This window comes from Neomonachus schauinslandi, chromosome 7 (assembly GCF_002201575.2).
Source record: "Neomonachus schauinslandi chromosome 7, ASM220157v2, whole genome shotgun sequence".
NCBI lineage: Eukaryota > Metazoa > Chordata > Mammalia > Carnivora > Phocidae > Neomonachus > Neomonachus schauinslandi.
In genome coordinates this window covers 62,315,205-62,333,477 of record NC_058409.1, presented here as the reverse complement: position 1 = coordinate 62,333,477, position 18,273 = coordinate 62,315,205, and the positions used below count along the sequence as shown (strand labels likewise).

Sequence of the window (18,273 nt, the reverse complement as noted above, 5' to 3'; positions counted from 1 at the left end):
TAATCTAAATTCCCATTCATTTATTTCTGTTCCCCAATCTTATAGATTTGAATTTACATAATTCAATAATCCAAATTATGCAAATTCCTAAATACATTTTAAAAACCTAATATTAATGCAAAGCTTTGTATTTAATTTTATATTTGACGTGCTGATGTTTTGTGTTGTTTTGCTGTTTGAATCTGTATTCAGATATCAGGAAGAAAATTTCTCTTAGATAACTTTCCAGGTTATTAGACATTTCTTAAAATAATTGTAAGAACGGAGTATTTTTTAAAAGATACTTAAACATTCTTAGAGGATTCAATGCTTTTTTAAAATATTTAATTTCCTATAAAATGATTAGTGTTGCTCATGTGCAGAATTGCCTAGGAGTAGATAACATGATGCATATTTAGTTTTAAATGGAAGTTGTTGACATTTGTAACAAAAAATATCAAATGAAGTAAGTCTATCTTGAATTATTCTGAATTACCAATAACCCGTGCCAGTTAGGTAATGGCTTCCTATTAAGGTTAATGGAACTTGAATGTAAATCTCCATGAATAAAATTAAGGCTATACTGAAATCTCAATTACTCAGGGCATAAGGGTCTGTGATATTCACCCTTTAAAAAAGTAAAAGTGCTTACTAGAAGCCCTAGGCTAATAACAAAACCAATTTTGCAGTACTGCTTAATGGTATGATCAAGAAAAAAAAAGAAAAAGAAAAGAAAAAGGCCTGAATTCAGGAAAACATTTTAGTTGTTAGACTTTAAAGCTTCTGGAAGCAGTATTGTATGCTGTAGTCCCTAAAAGCTTACATTTTAACTAAGTGTGTAGGATGAAAACATCCCATAGGGCAAACAATTGGAAGTCTTTATTTCAGAAAAAAATTTCTTTGGTTAAAAATAATTTCTTGACAACAGGGAGGTATGAATTGTGATTTCCCGCTTCCCCTTTACTTACTTCTCTCTTCTCTTCTGATTTTCACCCCAACCTCTGGATTTTCTTGGATCCTCCATCCTGTGTATATAAGACCCCATCCTTCTCCTTCTTTTTCACCAACTCTCTTTTCTTCTCCTTTCCCTTTTCCCAATACCACATGAAGAATCCAACTATTTTATTGCAAAATATATATTACTGCTGCCCTATATCAGTTTCAACTGTCTCTCATCCGAGTTTGTAGAACTAATCTTTTTGCTTTAGTTTTTACTCATTCTAAACCATGTTCCACATGCCAGCCAGACTTTTCTTTCTAAAACTAATATTTGGTCATACCACTCTCCTTACCAAACTTTTAGATCTTTTCTAATCCAAACTCCTTTACATTGCATTCAAGATCTTCCACTATCTGGCAGCAAACTGCCCTTCCAGATTTCAGTTGCAATTTCTTCCTTATGTTCTTTTCTTTTTTTTTTTTTAAAGATTTTATTTATTTATTCATGAGAGACAGAGAGAGAGAGGCAGAGGCAGAGGGAGAAGCAGGCTCCCCACTGAGCAGGGAGCCCGACACAGGACTTGATCCCAGGACCCCCGGATCATGACCTGAGCAGAAGGTAGATGCGTAACTGACTGAGCCACCCAGGCTCCCTCTTCCTTATTTCCATTTGCAGTAAAAGCTCATGGTTTTCTTGAGAAAGAATTGCATTTGGAAAAAAAAATGCATTTGTGCATCTCTATTCCTTGACTTGTTTCCTCTGCTTATGTTGTCACTTAACTTCGCTTCATAGCATTAATTGTGCTTATTGCAAGGTCTTTACATGTCTGTCTCTTCTGGTAGGTGGTATATGAGCTTATTTATTTTTATTTGTTTGTTATGGACCTACCACAAAATAGGTCACTCAGATTGTGTGTTTTCAGTTAGTCAAGTAATGCTGATTAATTCTTTCTAGAGAATTTCTTAGTCTGGTTAGAAGATATACAATCTGGGTTGGAATGAGAAAAGTGTTTAACTATGTACTGACACATTTTTCTTTTTATAATATATAGTTGGTTTCTTTTTCTTATAAAACATAATTACTAGTGATGAATCAATTATCTGTACTCCTCTCTTCAACCTGGCTGAATACTCATACTTTTCTCTGTAAGTCAGATGAAGTAATTGAGTGTTAGTCATTAGATCTACCCTCTACAACACACCCACTAACACTCTGCTGGATCTTAGGGAAAAAAAAGCAAACCTAAAGCATTTAATGCAGTATATTTGCAAAAGAGGTCTAAGAAAAGCTGCCTTTGCTGTCATGGTCAAGAGAGGAGGAGGAATGGCTGCTGCTGGTGCTGGGGTCCAAGGAGGGACACGCTGGAGCCGGGCCGCTGAGACTGAGTGAGGTACAGATGTGCCACCCGCAGATGCCGCAGCCTCTTGGGGCCCACATGGACCCTCTGCCTGAGTGTGTAATGAGGCAGGGAGACTCAAACCCAGCAGCTATGCCACATGCAGTGGAAGATATTCAAAGAGATGACAGGTGCATGTCTCAGCATAACATATTTGTCCTGGACTATAAAGACAATGAACCTGATGTACTGTTTGTGGGGGACTCTGTGGTGCAGTTGATGCACCAATATGAAATATGGCGAGAGCTTTTTTCCCCCACTTCATGCACGGAATTTTGGAATTGGAGGAGATGCAACAAGACTTGTTTTGTGCAGACTAAAAGGATGGAAAACTGGAGAATATTAAACCTAAGGTCATTGTTGTCTGGGAAGGAACAAACAAGCATGAAAACATGGCAGAAGAAGCAGCAGATGGAATTGAGGCCATCATACAACTTATCAACACAAGGTAGCAGCAGGCCAAAGTCTTTGTACTGGGTTTGTTTCTTTGAGGTGAGAAGCCCCACCCTTTGAGGTGAAAGAATGCCAAGGTGAACCAACTCCTTACGGTTTCCCTGCTGAGCTTGCCAGTGTTCAGCACTGGATACAGATGAGGGCTTCGTGCATGCAGACAGCACCCTCTCCCGCCACCACACGTTTGATTTTCTGCATCTCACAGGGGGGTTTAGACAACGGTCTGCAAACCCCTGTATGAACTCATCATGCAGTTGTTGGAGGAAACACCTGTGGTGAAACAAACCACCATTGCCTGACTGGCTCCCATCAGTGTTAAGAGCACCCAGGCTTCCTCAGATTGGTTATATCGCTGGTACTACAGAATCCTTCTCTTAAGGCACTTTGCATTGTATAGAATGTTCCTGGATGTTAATATCTAGTGTTTGAAGGGCAGAAGGGATTTAAGTTGGTCCTGTACATAGAAGGTTTGTTTGACATGAAAGAAAAATTATCAAGGAAGATTGTTCTTTAAATTCATTTGAAACCAGAAGGGGACTTTTTAGTCATACGTGTGACACATTCATTGAATTATAAGTTTTCCCTAGGACAACATCAAGTTTAAGTACTGAACAAAATGAAATTTTTTTTCTTGGCCTTTGTTTCTATGGTTTATGTCATATATAGCAATGATCAGGATCACAACTACTAGGCTTTAAAATGGATGGTTTTTCCAGTTATTAAAGTTCATAATTTAGCCTTTTGTTTTTATTTTGCTTTATTCATGCGTATTCACATTTTCTTAACATACAGCATCAGATTGAACAACTAGTCACTCAAATAAGGGGGATGTTATAGTTACAAATGAATTTGTTCCACTCTCTTAATCTTTCCCATGTTTAGCAGTAGAAGATAAGTTTTGCCCCATTTGGGGGACTCAATGGAACGTATTATATTTATGCTGCTGAATACCATGTCTATAATAAACCCGTGCATACTGCTTTTCCTCCCGGTTTCCCCTCATCCCCCATCTCTGTTTGTTTGTTTGGGGGGTCTTTGTTGATATTACAGGCTTTTAACACATTTTTTACTTAGGAGCTCTGTTGCTGGAAGTATAAGTCCCCAGCCAATTACTCTCATCATGATATTATTGATGTGTAATTCATTCCTGTGTGGTGTTCTGTGCATAGAGTCCATGTAGTGCTATCCATATTCAGAGTTCTGGTTTGTTTTGTTTTGTTTTTCCCTTAAAACGTGTTACAGTTTCCTTTTATGAAAAAAAAAATCAGGATTCTATTTCCCATTCCGTAAGCCCTGACATATTTCAAGTTCTATAGTATCTTAAGGTGTATGTTTTCTTCTTCATTGGCTTAATTTTTAAATTATAACAGTTCAGAAAAATTTGGCCTTTTTTCATGGGGAAACAAATGGAGCTGCTCTTCAGAATAGGCATTCTACCTTGATCCCACCATTTTAGTGAAAAAGAACCAGGCTTGTTTAACTTTCAGGGTTTTTCATTAATGTATTTTCATCTGAGAATTTCTTTCAAGAGAGCTCTTTGTAATCTTAATGGTTTGCCTGAACTACAAGAACTGCCATTTAAAAAATAATGGGACAATACATGGTTTATTGTTCAGTATACCTGTGGAAAATGTACAAACTGGATCTACCAACAAATATGTTAAACTGGACCAGGTGGGTATTGAAGTAACTTATTAAAATATGCTCTACACTAATTCTGCTTAATGTTCAAATTCAGTAACTAAGCGTATGTTTTATGTTCTGCTTGCAAGGCAAATAGCAGTGCTTTTGTATGTTGGAGGGGAGTTGCTGATTTGTGCAAAAGCCACTTCTGTTTGAGGGGGATAGAACCTGGGCTGGTGTTTTCCTTGTGGAACGTCTTTCTAGGAATTTTTTTGGGGGGCCTTTTTTTTTTTTAATACATTTCTAAATGTATCATGTCTTCATTAACAACAAAAAGACTTGCCATGTTTATTAAACCTGTTTACTACATTAAAATTTCCTTTCAAAAAGAAAAAGAGCAGGAGTGCTCTAAAGATACTGAGTTGTTTTCCAAGACACAGAGTTGCTAATGGAGGACATACCATGCCTTCTCAGTGTGCTTTGTGAATAAACTGAAAACCTTATGGCCCCCTTTATATCAAAAAACCTAAGCAATTGAAGGAGTAGTTTTAATAAAACCAAATCATATTCTAAACAGGTGCCAGTATTACTATGTCCGAGGCCAACCTCATATGTATTTTAAAAATAATTTCCAGAGATTCCATGCAAATGAGTCAGAGAAGTAAAAATAATCAAGAAATTTGTGTGATTTAACATTTTTTTTTTCATTTGTTAAGTTTCTGGGGCTAATTTACTGAGAACAAATCAGAAATAGGAAATAAGGAAGGGGGTAGGGGAAGGGGGAGGGAGAAGGGAGGAAAAGTCATCATGGGCCTTGCCCAAAGTCATTCTGAAACAATATTTATTAAATTGAATATACATGAACTTTTACTTTCTTCCTACAACTACTGTTCACATTATGTAGAATATAAACATTTTTACATTTATTAAAGTTTTTCTAATACATATATTATTCTAAATCATATAATTTGAAATATCTCAATGATAACCTATAGCTTTTAGAACTAGTGAATTAGAGATGCCTGGGTGGCTCAGTCAGTTAAGGGTCTGCCTTCAGCTCAGGTTATGATCCCAGGGTCCTGGGATTGAGCTCCACAGGCTCCCTGCTCAGCAGGAAGCCTGCTTCTCCCTCTCCCACTCCCCCTGCTTGTGCTCTCTCTCTCCCACTCTTTGACAAACAAATAAAATCTTTTTTTTTTTTAAAAGCTAGTGAATTAAGTTAGATTATGTAACTAGTTCATCTAAAATAAATACATCTTTTTCTTTAAAGATTTTAAAAGAGAGAGAGCGAGCATGAGGTAAGGGGCAGAAGGAGAAGGAGAGGAAGAATCTCAAGCAGACTCTGTGCTAAGCTCAGAGCCCAGTGCAGTACTAGATCCCATGACCCTGAGATCATGATCTGAGCCAAAATCAAGAGTTGGGTGCTTAACCAACTGAGCCACCCAGGTGCCCCATAAGTACATCTTTTATATGTAATCTTGGCAACTCAAAATGATGAAAGAAAACTAAATGCTATAAAATTTTGGATGTATTTCTTATGTCAATATATATATTTTTATTTGTATTTGTTTTGGTTGTAATGGAAAAAAAAACTACATATCTTAAAAGAAAAAGTTGCAAGAAAATAATTTTCAGAACAGGAAAATGAAATTAGTATTCCAATTAGACATTTTCTTTTTTCTTTCTGTATATATTTTTCTCTTTGTTGTTTTGAACTCATGAGTAATGGAATTTAAAGGTTTCTGCCAAACCTAAACTACCTTTTATTTTTATTTTTTTCTGAGCTAATATTTACCTTTATGAACTACTTATTAAAAATTCTGAGCTAATCCTTATCTTCCTAAAATGATACCATTTTGTCATGTTCAAGCAGATGAATGTAACTCACTTAGCTACTTTTTCTATAATTACCCTATAATGAGGCAACATACAATGTTAATAAAAATAGAAAAACTTGCAAAGTATCATTGGGAAAAGAAATGTCTGTCTCTGAGAGAGTGCCTGCACAGGTACGGAAGCATGAAAAATAGCTTAGTAATTGAATTCTATTTCACTGATCCTAGTCACAAATACCCACTCTTCCACACACAAGTTTTTGAATATGGTGAAATCTATTATTAATTCCAAAGTGGCTATTTTTATAACCTTTATCAATGGTGAGGAATGGGTTATCATTTTCACACTTGCAGTTAAGGCTGCTTTGAAAAAAAATCTAATATCTATGCTAACCTAAGTAGAAGAGAAAACTAGAAGTGGGACTTTGATATTGATTAAACTTTTATTATTCAAGAGATAGTCCATATCCTACCTGAAAACTTTTCTTATCATTGCCTCTGAGAGAGGAGTTTTTTTGACACTTAATCATTAATATTACTTTAGGTTTCAGTAGTATAGGAGATGGGTTTTGTCTCCTTATCAGAAAATCTACGGCTCAGCAAATTTTGAGTGCAAGTAGACTATATAACTCAACAGTGCAGCCACTAACCATAGCTGATTTATACATGAGTAGCTACCTAACCTATGGTGGTTCAACCATATTTTCCTGGGCACTTAAAATGTAGACATTTAAAGAATGAATTATTTAGTTCTGGTGGGTCAAAAGCAAATACTATAAGCATATAATGAAAAGCCAGTTCACAGAAAAGTCAAGCACAGAAAGATAGATTTTCATAGGTTCTGTTTATTAGGTAAAGACCCTCCTGTATAATACTAGTTTTTTAATATTCTAGATTCTAATTATAAATGGGTGATGACTTTTGTTAATTTACTTTTGTTAGTTGTTTTTATTTCTCAATCTATTATGAAAAATCATGTGTTTTTTCTTCATTCTATTAATATACAGTATTACAGCGATCACTTTTCCAATATTAAGCCAGCCTTGCATTCCTGAGATAAATGCCACTTGTAAGGATGTTTTGTACTTTTTTTTTTATCCTACTAGATTTATTTGCTAATATATGTTTTAAGGATTATTGATTATGAAGGGAAATTGGTTTGCTATGCCTTGGAATTTTTGTCAGTTTGTGCTATTAGGGTTGTTTTAGACACATAAACTGAGTTTAGAAGTATTACATTCTCCCCCACCTCTTTGAAAGAATTTATACACTGTAGATATCATTTTTTCTTTAAATTTTGACAGAATTTATTAGTAAAACCACTAAAATAGGTGTTTTGTAGTGTGAAATTACTGATGATTCAATTACTTTCAAAATTATAGGGCTATTTGGTGTCATATTTCAGATTATGTCAGTTTTATTAGTACATTTCAAGGAATTTGTCTTTTATCTAAGTTTTCATATTAATTGGCATAAATTTTCTTATAATATTATTGAATTAGCCTTTTAATTTCTGTGATTTTTTTCTAATGATACCACCACTTTACTACCTAATATCAGTTATTTGTATCTCCTTTTATCTTGATCAGTATTGCTAGATGTTTATCACCTGAATTTATGTTTTCAAAGAAATGCTTTTAGTGTATTAGTTTCTCTACCTTGTCTGGATTCTGTTGTTTTAAGTCTACAAATGTGTGTTACTTAATTACAATGGCAGCCCTAGGAAACTATGTAATCTCTTTTATGGCCTTTAGTTTTAGGACTGCCCTTATAAGCACCAATAGTTAAATTTTCTTTTCATCAAATTTGAAGATCTGGGCCTTTTAAATTTACATATAACATTATTATTGATATATTTAGATTTATATCTACTATTCTGTCAAAAGTTTTCATTTATTCTGCCTATAGTGTGTTTCTTTTCTTCTTTTTTTGCATTTCATATTGTTTTAATATTTATTTATTTACTTATATTTTTTCTAGAGAGACAGGTGGGAAGGGGAAGGGGATAGGGAGAGAATCTTAAGCAGCCTCCACGCCGCCGAGCACGTGAGCCCAACGTGGGGCTCTATCTCACGACCTTGAGATCATGACCTGAGTCAGTCAAGTGACTGAGCCACCCAGGCGCCTCTGTTTTGATATTTTATTTCGTTTTATATCTAAACTAAATTGGTGGTTATGAACTGCTTTACTATTTTTTAATGCTTATGCTACAAATCATAGCATCATTCAAAAATTATATATATATATTTCATTATGAGTAATAAAATTTATTATCTTTACAACAATGCAAGGGTCTTTGAAAAAATTTATTATGTGTTCTTCTGTTTTTTTCATATATATCAGAATTATATATGTGTAATATATATGTAGTTCAAACTATTCAGAGAATTCTCTCAGTATTTTTTTAAATATTGAGAGAAAACAAATTTTAAAAGTACATGGGAAATCTCTCTACAAGTAGCAAAATGCTACATATTTTTAATGCCCTATTAAATTAGGTAAGTTGAAAGAGAGTAGAATTACCAAATTAGAATTTATAGTTTACAAATCTGTTGAAAGTAAATTTTATCAATGGACATGCACCTCTAGTTATAATGGTAAACATTAATAACTGCCTCTAATCTCCTTAATCATTATAGTAACCAAGAAAGATGGTACATTCTAGGAATTATATCAATACTTTATTCATTGATTTAAAGTTACTGCATACTTATTTCATATTAGTAACTGTTAGGTTTTATAAATCTATCTACCTTATTACTAGAGCGCCATAATAAAAGGGTGGAAAAATATATGTCTTTGGCATGGCCAATGGCTAGTTCCATAATAGGAAAATTGTGGAATAATTTATATGGAATATAAACGATTGATAAATATCATAAAATATAATTGCATAATGTCAATAACAGTATGAACCTCAAGGTTAATAATCATTTAAAATTGTTTTGAGCTTCCATTATATACTGGTCAGTGTTCAGCTGCTTCTGTCATCCTTATAATAATTCTGTGTTAGTTATTTTTTTACCACTTAGAAAAAGACTGCATCTCGGAGAGAATAAACCACTTTCCCAAAGCGAACAAAATGAAAAATAATGACATTGGTGAAATTCTTGGTCATTATGGGGACATATAAAATATAAGAAAAAAGGGCAAAAGATATGATTATAGTTGGGGGCAGCATAACCAGTGATGTATAAATGCCCTTTTTCCTCATTCCATATGCAATAAAATCTACCCTGCAGCAGTTGCAGCAAAGCAGAGGTTGGCAAACTAGGGTGTGAGGACCAAAGCCACTCTTTTTCCTATTTTTGTTAGTCCATGAGCTCTGAATGGTTTCCACATTTTTAAATGATTGAAAAAATTAAAAACAATATTTGGTGAGACATGGGAATTATACAAAATGCACATTTTAGTTTCCATAAATAAAGTTTTACTGGAACAGAGCCATGCCCATTTGTTTATGTGTTTATGTGTTATTTATAGCCGGTTTTGCAAAATAATGGCAGCATTGAATAGATACAACAGACTGTAGGGCTCACAAAGCATAAAATACTAAGACACTAAATAGTGTCTGGCCCTTAACAGAAAAAGTTTGTCAACTTCTTCTCTAGAATATTTATTATTCTGTGTGTATCTGTGTTTGTAAGAATGTGTATATGCATGCATACATTTAAAAAAATATATATGATAAGTATTTTTCCCTTGCTGTAATAACTGTTTATTTTATTTTCAAGTGGACATTGCCTCAATTGATATTCCCATTTTGTATTTGAGGTATTGGAATCATTGGATTGGATATTTGTTCATTTGAAAAGGAGAATACATGAAGGCATTGGAATAAAGCTAGAGCCGTTCACCTGTCCAGATCTTTCTATCTTGATTCCAGATGCAATAAGAGGCAGCCTGACATTTAGAATTACACTGACACCTTTTATCTGAAAATAGCTTTATAACATATTCATTCAGAAGTTAACCCTAATACATGTATAATTATAATTTGGACCATTTTTTGCAGCTGTTTCAACCACTGTTTCCCTAATAGTAGGAAAAAAAACCCTGAGTTTTTAAGTTGCTTAGTTGTCAAAGAGATTACAGCTGTAAAGTTGTTTTCCTATAACATTTGAAGAGGTGTTTACAAAATATTGAAACAACCCAGTGATTTGGTCATTGAGGCAAATATTAGTAAACTTAAGCATTTTCTTGAATTGCAAGCTGTTTGATTCAATTGCCAGTATCTTTATAACAGTACTAAAAAGACACATGACAATACAAAACACAAAAGCAATTAAAGATATATTTCAAAAATTGTCCAATTTAGCGATATTTTCAAATTTTTATTTTCTTAGTAGGCTAAGATGCATACTTAGTCAGGAAATAAGTGCATAAAGAATCAAAATACAGGGTTAAACTTTATCTATTAGAAGTAGTAGTTGTCTTAAGTTTTCTTTCATTTAATTGTTGATAGTATTAAAAGTCTTTTTCTTTTTTTTTTTTTAAGATTTTATTTATTTATTTGACAGAGACAGAGACAGCGAGAGCAGGAATACAAGCAGGGGGAGTGGGAGAGAGAGAAGCAGGCTTCCCGCTGAGCCGGGAGCCCGATGTGGGACTCGATCCCAGGACCCTGGGATCATGACCTGAGCCGAAGGCAGTCGCTTAACCAACTGAGCCACCCAGGTGCCCAAAAGTCAGTCTTTTTCTTTTTGATATGCATTTTACATAAAGTAAGAGGAAATATGTATATATCTTTAAAAAGGGACTTACAAGAATATGCACACTCCAATTACTTATGAAGTGGATCAATACTTTAATGTGTGGTCAAAGTATATTTAAGAAAGATAACAAATATATTTCTAGGGAAACAAGATAATGTACTAATTCCAGAAGGGACTTTTAAATAATATTTATCTCTATATAAGGTAACTTATCATATTATTAATTGAAAGGAATAGTAACAATATTTAAACAACTATTTTGTTGGGACAACCTAAATGTTTAATAATTTGTTTTTATGTAATATATTCTTTTATTTTAAGATTGAGTATGTTTTTGAAATTTACAAGATGTAGATACAAGAACAAAAGATCAGAAAAGGAACAGCCACCTTCATAAATCAGGTGATTTATAAAGTAATAAACATTTTTCTAAAATTTTTTTCTGAATACAAATATGAATATAGCTATTGGCAGTATTACCAAATGATAATATTTGAATTCTGGCTTCAGAGTCCAAGTATAACCACTGTGTTATACTACCTTTCAAAAATTAATATATATCCATTTAATGCAATAGAAATAGAAAGCATGTGAAAAAATAAATGTAATTCTCATATTAATAATAGCATAATATATTCATTTTCTTACACACAAGTCTAAATTCTGTGTTGTCAGTAATTCTTATTGAATTCAAATTCTTATTTGAATAAGGAAGGCTTGTGAGTTTTATAAACAAGAGTTATGGCAAACAAAAATGTATCCTGGGCCTAGAAACACACCCCAGTAGCAACAAGCATTCCTAGTGTCCAGATCTTGGTTTCTAATACTGTTTTCCAGTGAAAGGAACCTGAGCTCCTTGAAGAAGTGGCTGATTCCTTTACATACAGAAGGAGACAGAATGGAGTACCTTATAATGCCAGAAAGAAAAAAATACTATAAAACAAACAAAACAAAACCTCACAATGTGGGGGGGGGGGTGGTATCTGAAAGGAGCACAGTAGCCAACTAAATAGTTCCCAGTGGCCAAAGATGGAACGATTTGAGCAATAAAGTAGTAGTGGGTTATAACTCAGAGTATAAAATAAGTATCTCTGAGTCCATACTGATATAAACAAATTATTGAATAAATAAATGGGAGAAGAGACAAATATCCCATACAGAATAATTCCAAATGATTGATGTAGATAGTCTGTCCCCAAAGAGACAGAATACAGCTCTACTTCTTAAGCGTGGGCTGTGGCACAGAGTGAACTCTTTCCAAACTGTACAGCATAGAAAAGGGGGGGGAAAGAGTAACTTCAGTGTGGAGAAATCTGACAAATACTACCCAGACTGGTGATCAAGGTTAATGTCAACACTGATAAATCATCCTGAGAGTATGTATGTACCCTTGATACGATGTAATGAAAATAGCATTTTAATTCCATGGTCTTCCTCCTACCCGTATCTCCAGGCTAATCATGAGAAAAAAATACCAGACATTCCAAATTGAGGGCTATTCTAAAAAATACCTCACCAATATGTCTCAAAACTGTCAAAATGATGAAAAACAAAGGAAGTCTGAGAAACTGTCACAGCCAAGAGTAGCCCAAGGAGACCTGATGACTAAAAATAGTGTTGTAACCTGAATGAGATCTTGGAAAAGAATGAGGACATTAAGTAAAACTAAGGAGTCTGAGGTTAAAAAAAAAGAAAAGAAAAGAAAAAAATGTAACAATATTAATTCATTAGTTCATTCGGTTGTGACAAGTGTGCAATACTAGTGTAAGATGCTAATAGGGGAAACTAGATGAGTATGTGGGGATTCTTTGTACTATCATAATTATGCTAAAAATCTAAAACTATTCTAAAAGAAAAACATTTATTTTAAAAATCGCCAATTTCAGTAATGAAATTGCATACAAAATCCAATTTTAAAATTATATATATTCTTATTGTGGCTTTATGAGATAGCTACTATTGGTGTTTACATTTTACAGGTGAGGAACTGAGGCACAAACACGCTAAATAATGTGCTCAACCTCAAAAAACTAGTAAGGAAAAGAGGTAAGATTTGAACTCATGGAGTATGACTTGAGAGTTCATATTCTCAACTAGTATTTTATATTTGTTCTCATTTATTGCGCATTTATTTTTACCCCCAAACACATACAAGTTCAATGAGTTTTTAGTCATCAAAATCTAGCCAAGGTCAGACTGTTTCATCAGAATCAGGATTTAGACTAAGACTTAGATATAGTAGCAATTGAGAAAATCACATTATTACAGTGGTAAAATGTTCTCAAGGATGATTTAACATATAAAATAAACCAATGTTATACATGTTAACAGAATGAAGGATAAACTGACATCATTTGACAAAATTCAACATTCTTTCGTGATAAAAAAAAATTCTCAACAAATTAGCAATAAAAGGAAACTACCTCAAAATAATAAAAGCAATATATGAAAAGCTCATAAGTCCTCACATCCAATGGTAAAAAACTGAAAGCTTTTCCTATAAGATCAGAAGCAGGAGTTTAATTAATAAACAAGGATCTCTACTCTCTCCACCTCTATTGAACACAGCACTACAAGAACCAGCCAGAGTAATTAGACAAATAATAATAATAATAAGTCCAAATTGGAAAGGAAGAAGTAAACAATCATGAATAAGACAAGATTTTATATATAGAAACCCTTAAGATTCCACAACTGTTAAAACTAATGAGCAATTTCAGTTTAGTTGCAGGATGCAAAATCAACAAATAAAAATCAGTTCTCTTTCTACACACTAACAATGATCTGAAGAAGAAATTAAGAAAACAATTTTACAATATCACCAAAAAAATAAAATATTTAGAAATAAATTTAATCCAGGGTCACAAGGTGTATAACACTGAATACTGCAAATCATTGCTAAAAGAAATCAAAGGAGACACAAATAAATGTAAAGATCCTATGTTCATGGATTGGAACTCAATATTGTTTAATTATCCATACTACCCAGTGTGATCTACAAATTTAATACAATGTCTATCAAAATTTCAATGGTATTTTTTTCAGAAATATAAAAATTCACCCTAAAATTCATACATACAGCTGAAATAATCCGGAAAAAGAACAAAGTTGGAGCCTCACAGTTTTTGATTTCAAACATACTACCAAACAACAGCAATCAAGATGGTGTGGTACTATCAGAAAGACAGACACATAAACCAATGGAACAGAGAGCCCAGAAATACACCCTTGCATATATGGTCAAATGATTTTTGGCAAGGGTGTCAAGACTACCTAATGGGGAAAGGGCAGTGTCTTCAACAAGTAGTGATGGGAAAACTATATACCTACAGGCAAAAGAATGAAATCTGACTCTTACCTTACATGATATATAAAAATTAACCCAAAACAGATTAAAGACAAACATAAGACCAAAAGTTATAAAATTCCTACAAGAAAACATAGGGAAAAAAAACTTCAGGATATTGGATTTGGTCATGTTTTATTGGATATGACCCCAAAAGCTAAGGCCACAAAACAAAAATAGACAACTGGGAATAAATCAAACTTAAAAACTATTGTGTAACAAACAAACAAAAAATCAACAGCTTGAAAAGACAACCTACAATATAGGAAAAAATAATTTCAAATTATGTTAATCTCTAGAATATGTAATGTACTCATACAACTCAACAAAAATACAAATAACCCAATTGAAGAATGGGCAAGGACTAGAATAGACAGTTCTCAGAGCAATATACACAAGTAGCCAACAAGCATATAAAAAGATGTTCAACATCATTAGTTATAAGAGAAATGCAAATCAAAACCACAATGAGATAGGATGGCCACTATCAAAAGAAAAGAAAATAACAAGTGTTGGTGAGTTTGTGGAGAAATCGGAACATTTTTACACTATTGGTGGGAATGTAAAATGTTGCCGCCATTATGAAACAGAGTGTGGAGATTCCTCCAAAAATAGAACGTAAAATAGAATAGTATGATTCAGCCATCCTATTTCTTGGTATATATTCAAACAATTGAAATCAAGATCTCAAGTGATAACTGTGCTTCCACAGTCATTGCAGCATTAATCAAAATGGTCAAGATGAGAAATTAACCTAAGAATCCACTGACAGATGAATGGATAAAGAAAATGTGACTTACACATATCATGGGATATTATGAAGCCTTATTAATAAGGAAATGCTGTCAAATGCTACAACATGAAAGAACTTGGAGGACATTATGCTGCATGAAATAAGCCAGTCACAAAAGAACAAATACTGTATGATTCCACTCATATGAAGTATCCAAAGTAGTAAGAATCATTTAAACAGAAAGTTAAAAGGTGATTGCCAAGGGTTTGGGGGAAATTAGTGTTTCATGGGTATAAAGTTGTCAGTTTTGCCAGATGAAAATCTCTAGAATCTGTTGCAAAGGAATGTGAATATATTCAATACTAATAAACTGTACACTTAAACATTGTTAGGATGGTAAATTTCATGTTATATTTTTTTACTGTAATAATAATTGTAAATATTTAATGGAAACCTCTTTTTCTCCTTGTGATGTGACAACTTTTAGGATCTACTCCCTTAGTGACTTTTAAATATACCATAGAACAGTGTTAACTGTAGTCATCATGTTATACATTACATCCCCAGCATTTATTTATCTGATAACTAGAAGTTTGTAACTTTTAAGCCCCTACATCCAATTTCCTCAACCCTCTACCCCTTGCCTCTGGTAACCACAAATCTGATCTATTTTTCTAAGAGTTTGTTTAGATTCCACATGTAAGTGAGGTCGTACAATATTTGTCTGACTTATTTCACTTAACATAATTCCCTCAAGGTCTGGTCATGTTGTCATAAATGGCAGAATTTTCTTCTCTTTTTTCTTGGCTACATAGTATTCCATCGTACACCACATTTTCTTTATCCATTTATCTGTTGATGAACAATTAAGTTGTTTCCATGTATTGGCTATTGTAAATAATGCTGCAGTGAACATTGGGGTGCAGATATCTCTTTGAGATTCTCTTTTCCTTTGGTTATAAACCTAGAAGTGGGGTTGCTGGATCACATAGTGGTTTTATTTTTAATATTTTGAAGAACCTCGATACTGTTTTCCATTGTGACTTTACCAGTTTATAGTCCGACCAAGAGTTTCCTTTTCTCCACATCCTCAACAGCATTTGTTATCTCTTGTCTTTTGACAATAGCTCTTCAATGTGAGGTGGTATCTCATTGTGGTTTTGATTTTCTTTTCCCTAATAACTGGCAATATTGAACAATTTTTCATGTACCTGTTGTCCAAATGAATACTATCTTTGGAAAAATGTTTATTCAGGTCCTTTGCCCATTTTTAAATTGGATTATTTGGGGTTTTTGTTTTTGTTTTTTCTTCTTTTTCTTTTGCTCTTCAGTTGTATGAGTTCCTTATATTTTTTGGATATTACCCTTATATCAGATATATGATTTGCAGATATTTCCTCCCATTCTGTATATTGCCTTTTCATTTTGTTGATTGTTTTGCTGTGCAGAAGATTTAGTTTGATGCTTGTTTATTTTTTTATTTACATGTGAATATCCAGTTTTTCCAGCACTATTTCTTGAAGAGACTGTCTTTTGTCCATTGAATATTTGTAGCTCCTTTGTCTAATATTAGTTGACCAAACTTGTCTGTTTTAACTGGGCTGAGTATAATAAATTACCCCTTTTTAAGATGGGAAAGCAGACACAGTGATGCTGAATACTTTAAATAATTTAAGTATCATTCATGGTACTTCTGATGAATTTAATTTGTAAGACAGCTAAAAATTGTATCTATATCTAGGGAGCTAGTACACAGTGTATAAGATAAATGACTCCATTAGCTTTTTATAAAGAATAATTTGAGACATATAATTACTGTCATTAACAAATTCCATTCTCAGCTCAAATGCCAACTCCTCAGAAAGATTGTCTATAACATCCATCATAAAGTAACCCCTCTGACTACTCTCTCCCACCCTGTTTTATTTTCTTCCTGGTACTTAGAGTAGATTTATTTTGTCTATTTTATTTTTAGTTTATGTCTTTTCCTCAGAATATAAGTTCCTTATTAGTAGGGACCTTGTCTGTCTTCTTTATCTCTGCATTCTCAAAATGTAACTAGTGTTTATCATATGGTGGGTGTTCCATATATTTGTGGATTAAATTAATTTTGAGCAAGACAAAATAGATTTATCCTATTCTACTTTTTTTTCACATATTATTAAGGCTGTAGATGGGCCTAAATCATTCCTGAAAGAATGCTGTCAGTTTCAGTTTTTAATATTATTTGTCTAGAAAAATGTAATGTCCGTAGAAAGGGTCACTTAATGGGCTACTCCTAGAGAAACCCTTAGGTGTGATCTCTGTATTTAGGTGTATGCAGAGGTTGCAAATTGCTAACCAACATTCATTCTCTTCTTCCCTTTTCACAAGAGATCTAAACTGTAGTTAGTGTAGACATGCTTTGGGCTAAAAGTATTATTCCCTAGCCTTCCTTGCAGCTAGGTGTGGCTATGTGACTTTTTTAATCCTGCTTTAATGAGCTACAATGAAAGATGTATTTGGGCAAGAAATTCCTAGTAGCTTCCTAAGGAATTCCTAGTAGTTTCTAAATGTTTAAGCTTAGAAAAATGATTTTAGGAACACCTGGGTGGCGCAGTTGGTTGAACCTCCAACTTGGTTTCAGCTCAGGTTGTGATCTCAGAGTCATGAGATGAAGCCCCAGGTTGGGCTCCACACTCAGCCTAGAGTTTGCTTGAGATTCTCTCTCCCTGTCCCTCTGCCCCTCCTGCTCATGCTCTCTCTCTCTCTCTCAAATAAATAAATATTTTAAAAAAAGAAAAATGATTCTATATTTATCTTCATTTCTAATATAAGCAGTCAAAGCTACAAATTTCCCTCTAAACATTAGTTTTGCAACAAATTTCCATAAATTTTTGTGTTTTCATATTTTATTATCCACCTGCATTTTCAGTGTTGTCTTTGAGTCATCATTTTTATTCAATTTAACTCACTTCCATCAATGTCAGTGCCTGCCCACAATGAAAGATATTGATATGTTCAATCAAATATTTAAATCATGCTTTAATGAAAAGCATCTTGACTTAAGTTATATTCAAACGGACTGCCATGAATCCTTCAAACCTTTCTCCTTGTCAGGAGCATACTAAGTATGCTAAATGTATTTTTGTCAGTAATGAATTATGCAAAACTAAAACAAAATTTCTAAAATTTACAAAGATAAATTTAATTTGCAATTTAAGAACATACAAGAAAAAATTAAGGGAGTAGAAATCTCTCTTTGCCGGTCACA

The 18,273-nt window shown here is 33.4% G+C and overlaps 1 pseudogene; it reads left to right on the top strand.

The window, feature by feature from the left end:
- The first annotated feature begins 2,378 nt into the window (after positions 1 to 2,378).
- Positions 2,379 to 2,767, top strand: LOC110589114 (annotated as a pseudogene).
- Positions 2,768 to 18,273: the final 15,506 nt, after the last annotated feature.